Source organism: Rhincodon typus, unplaced genomic scaffold (assembly GCF_021869965.1).
Source record: "Rhincodon typus isolate 14 unplaced genomic scaffold, sRhiTyp1.1 hic_rhity00002906, whole genome shotgun sequence".
NCBI lineage: Eukaryota > Metazoa > Chordata > Chondrichthyes > Orectolobiformes > Rhincodontidae > Rhincodon > Rhincodon typus.
In genome coordinates this window covers 5,044-10,312 of record NW_025968544.1, presented here as the reverse complement: position 1 = coordinate 10,312, position 5,269 = coordinate 5,044, and the positions used below count along the sequence as shown (strand labels likewise).

General features: G+C 42.6%; 1 non-coding gene across 1 annotated transcript; it reads left to right on the top strand.

The window, feature by feature from the left end:
- The first annotated feature begins 2,948 nt into the window (after positions 1-2,948).
- trnar-ucu lies at positions 2,949-3,041 on the top strand. The gene is made up of 2 exons: positions 2,949-2,985; positions 3,006-3,041. It is a non-coding gene; the product is annotated as a tRNA-Arg (tRNA).
- Positions 3,042-5,269: the final 2,228 nt, after the last annotated feature.

The following is a 5,269-nucleotide window of genomic DNA, read 5'->3' as shown; positions in this document are numbered from 1 at the left end:
CTCTATGATGGAAAGAAACTCTGCTACAAGATTTCGTTTAGTATTCACCGACGCTTTTGAATTTCTGACCTCTCTGACTTTGATTCACTCGAAAAAGGGAATTTTCATCTTATTTGGAAACTCTGAACCTCACGTCATCTGGGAAATCTCTATGAATTTCCTTCCTAATTTTCCCTGTGTCAGTTACAACATTTCCAACTGCCCCAACAGCTCCTACATATAATCCTGCAACTTTTCCGCCACCCCCATAAAATCCGTCTGCATCCGTTCTAATGAATTTATATCCCAGTAGACCCCATCTGTGTCTTTTGTAATCTCTTTACATGTTTTGGTGAAGAGTGCGGATAAGGAGTTCACACAATGCTCCAAGAACTACAGACGTTACAGGTGTAGTATGATCTCGACCACCTCCCCGTGGGGCTTCCAGTGCTGACTGGGCAGTAAATACCTTCAGTAAAAGTAAACGTGGACCTGAGATCTAAAATATTCAAAAAGAACTACTCTGCTTATTGTGTATCATCTCTCCATATTCGTGTCCCCTTTGTATGTCACTTTGTGCTTCCTTGTATTGAATTCTACTTAATGATTAATTTATTAATTAAGACATTTTCCTCATCTCTCATTATTCTGAACTCTATGGAGCACTAACTGATTTTACTTGTATGCTCCTGGAACACAGTCTTCTCATCCCTGTGATGAATCAAATGGACATTTCTGATGTGACCTCGAAGGCAAGTATTTCCTTCTCGAGTTTAGGGAAATTATTACTGCAACGAACTGCATTTGTGTGTTCATTACCCCAAGACAATTGCAACAAGACTTTCATATTCAGCTATCACAATCTGATTCCAGCTAAGGTTGACCTAAAAGCTGCATTTCTCAGTTTCATTTGCCTGTGCACGGTCGCCTGTACTGTATCGCATACAATGACATTCAAATTTGTCTGAGCGCACCGTTCCAAATATTTCAAACAATCTGACTCGTGCGTACCAAACTGGTAGAATGCCGTAGTTCAGCCACACATGGGCACTGCAAGGGTGTGGTGGTTTTTGGAAAGGCCCTGGTCTTGTAAACTGGAAATAATGATATTTATCCCCGATTCTACCTAGCATCGGTTGTCACTTGCTGAACCAAAGTGTGTGCCTTTGCCAACTATTGGACTTCAGACCCTTGTCATTCGACCGCTGCCCCATTTAAAGCAGTCCTTTCATTTTAAGTCATGGTACCACATAATATTTGGTAATTCTAATGATGGTATAAATTGGGCAAGCCAGATTGCCGAATAAAGTTTGAATGGTGATTTGATGAGGTGTTGTTGGGGCAGTTAATTAGAACAGTACTTTCCAGAAGCAACGAGAGAGCACTATATCTGGTAGTATGCAATGGCACAGTTTTCATTATTGACCTCAGAATGAAGACGCCCCCAGGTAGCAATGATTACACTGTGACTGAGACTTATATTTACTTTGAGGAAGGGAAGGTTGGTCCTAAGATCAGCGCTTAAAACCCAAGTGAGGAAAATGGTAACAGTACGAACATAAAGTTGTCTGAAATGAAATGGAAAATTAGGTTTAAGAGCTAGGTCAGTAAATTTGTAACGGCAGGCATTTCAGGAGGTAGTTCAGAATGCTCGAAAAAGCTACATTGCAGCCAGAAAAACTTGAAGAAGATGAAGCACCATCTATGTCTAGGGAAGTAATGTAAAGATAAGATGAGCTTGAAATAAGAAGTGTTGATTTCCACAATGACATTCATATTTAGACATATACACACAGGTCAGATTGTTTACGAGGGCACGTTATATATGCCGCCTTTTCCTCTGTACTATCAGTTCTGAAGAAGAGTCGTTGGACTCTTCTTTCAAAATGGCACTGACACCATGTGACTCTTTGCGACATCTCTCGAGCAGATCTACCTCTAACATTTCTTATTAACGTTCTACACTTTTAAGCTTAAATCTGAATCTGTAAAATTACTAGTAATGTTGTTTTAAATCTACTTTCTGGTTTAAGGAGCTACGGTCATCCAGATCCGAGTACTGACGACACTTGACTCGCATGATCTTGCTGATCTTGCTAACGTTGATCTCGCCTAGTGCACGCCCTGTGCAGTGTGACCTGTATGCCTCTGTCTACGTATTTTTACAGTCTCTGAGCTGTCCATCCTTGCTTACTATGATCTGCTTCTCCAGCTCGTAAACAGTTTTTCACTGTACACCGGTACACGTGACAGTCAATCAAAACATCCATCATATCCACAGATGATGACAGTCGTGCTGAATTTCTCCAGAAATTTCTGCTTTTGTTCGGAGAACTTTGTTCCATTCTGATCGGTAGACTGCAGGAACGGTGTAATTGTACTAGCGGGCGTCCAGAACAGATTCACGAGGATATTGCCGGGCTGGACCATTTCCTCTGTGAAAATAAACGAGCTGGTCTGGAGTTGTTTTACTGAGAGCAGAGAAAACTCAGTGGGGAGCTGATTAACTTGCACAAAATTATGAAGGGGATACATTCGCGAGATTGAACTAAACTTCATCTTGTTGAAAAGGATGAATGACCATCGCTAAAGATTAAAAGCAAGGAACAGAAGGTTTGGAGGAGATTTAAGGAAGATGTGTTTTTCCCCCAGAGAGTTCTGGGTATCTGGAATTCACTGCCTGAACGCGTGGTTCAGCTAAGAATCATCAGAAAATTTTCGGAGTGTTTAGATGATCACTTGAAGTGCCAAATCACACAAGGATAGTGTGGCAAGTGGGACGAGGACAAACAGATGTAAAAACAGAAGTTGCTGGAAAAGCCCTGCAGATCCGGCAGCATCTGTGAAGAAAAATCAGAATTACGTTTCGGGACCGGTGACCCTTCTTTCCGAAGAACAGATGTTTGATGAAAGACACGAAGATAATGTTCCAAAGTCAACGTTCTGTACTTAAACTCACAAACGAGTGGGGCTCTGTGGCGCAATGGACAGCGCGTTGGACTTCTATGGGCTTATATCGTGGTGCTATTCAAAGGTTGTGGGTTCAAATCCCACCAGAGTCAAATTTTACAGATAGCAGGAGCTGCCAATCCTAGAGAATCTAAGATAACAAGGTGTCAAGCTGGATGAGCACGGCAGGCCGAGGAGCAGGAAAGCTGATGTTTCGGGTCTGGACTCTTCATCAGAAATTGGGGAGGGGAAGGGGATTCTGAAGCCGAGGGGGAGGTGGATGGGAGATGGATAAAGGAGCAGATAAATTGTGCAGAGCAGCAGGTACTTCACCCTGTTTTTACTGAAATGATAAACAACTCAACTCAACGAAAGAAATGAATTCAAAATTTCAGCAGAAATCAAGGGTCCAGACCGGAAACGTCAGCTTTCCTGCTCCTCTGATGCTGCTTGGCCTGCTATGTTTATCCAGCTCTACAACTTGTTGAATTTTAGTTCACGTTTGACAGAAGTCAATGACCTGCAAAAGCAGATTCATTGTCACTCCAGGCTCCACTTCTGACCAGATGAAGTTCGTCAGATTTTCAGGTTCATCTTTCTGGGAATAATACCGTTTGAAAGATAATCAGACCAGAATCGATTGCTCATTGGACAAACCTGCAATGTTTGTGGAGGAGCCCAACTGGTTCGGAACACGAACTTTCTCTTCCACAGTTGACATTTTATTTTTGATTGCAGAGATTGAGAAATGTCTGGATTCCCAATGGTACATAGAGTTGTGTGTATGGGGTGGAGTCAGTCATTGAAGTGTTAGATCAGCCATGGCTGTATCGAACACTGAGACTTGTTCCCATTTTTCAGTGACGTTTCTGGCGGAGAGTTTTAAACAATAACGGGATGAGGACAATGTGAATCGACAACGCCGAATATTAACTCATCGACTTTACTGCACTCCTTGCAGAGCTGAAATGTTCCAGCTTCAGATCAGACAGTGGAAGATTTGTTGAAAAAAAAAATCAGTTTCTCTGCCCTTCTGCATTGATTACATTATTTGCGAGAATTGTGTAATTTAGGATTTTGGAATTGTTCACTCTGTGCAAAAGTGCGGGTCATTAATATCTGTCCAGAAGAGAGGTGGTCCCAAGACTGACGCCTGGGAAGAGCACTGTGCACTCTCCTCGAGTCTCGGAGGTAATTCCTCACAGACAATGTTACGTCCTCACTTTCATGGAGCGTTTCATTCCATCGGCTTCAATTCTTCACCAAACTTGATTCAACAGATTTGTCACTGAGTAATTTCTGTGTTGACTTGCTCGCCGAGCTGGCTTGTTTTTGTGGAGACGTTTCGTCACCATGCTAGGTGACATCATCATTAGAGCACGGGAATTCCTGGAAGCGTGGTTCTCCACCCGCAATGCAAACAACAAACATATAGAATTGGACCCCATATACAAACCCATACAGACCAAAACCAAAAATGACACAACTCACCATAATGGACCAGACAGTATAAATTCCAAGCAGAGTACAATAACGTTGCTACATCGGAGGCTCCACCGATGATATCATCAAGCATGGTGACGAAATGTCTGAAAGAAAACAAGCCAGCTCAGCGAGCAAGTCAACAATCTCAACCACAACCCGAGCTACAGACCTTTGTTGAAACTTTAAAGTAATTTTGTTTCTTTGTGTTGAGTTGTTTATCATTTCACTAACAACGGGGAGAAGTATCTACTGCTCTGCACAATTTACTCAAATGTTTTCAGAAGCAAGTTAAACCATCTCAGCTGTTTCCTGTTATCTGTAACAGAATCAATCTCTCAAAATGATTTTATTGTCACGTGGGCCAAGGTCGTAAATTATGAAAAATGCTCCAGTAGAGACTGTTCACTCACACATTCCGTTTTCTCAACAGGAGCTGTCAAGATGATGGCGTAAAGTGCCTTCTCGCATTTTCAATCACTCTGGGATGGTTTGAAAAGTAAAACTATTCTTTGAGCTGGGAACAGCGTGGTGCAGTTTATACACATCAGGTGCAGTGTGCCTGAGGCACAGAGCTCGCCGTAGTAACACTCCGAGCTGATTCAGGCAGCAGCGACCTCCCTGTGACATCGAGAAGCACACAGATACAGTTCCCCCAAATTGGGAGAGATTCTCTTTTTCCGAGCAGCTCTGCATTTTTAACACTGTATCTGATGCAGTAATTTGGACAAGATTCCCAAAAGAATGTCAGTTCCTGTGCATGCGCAATCTCCCTTTTGCACAGCCTTGCATACTTTCCATACATCCCACTCCCAACACTCCCCTCCCCTGCTCTGCAAGCCCGTGTTTGACAGGGAGC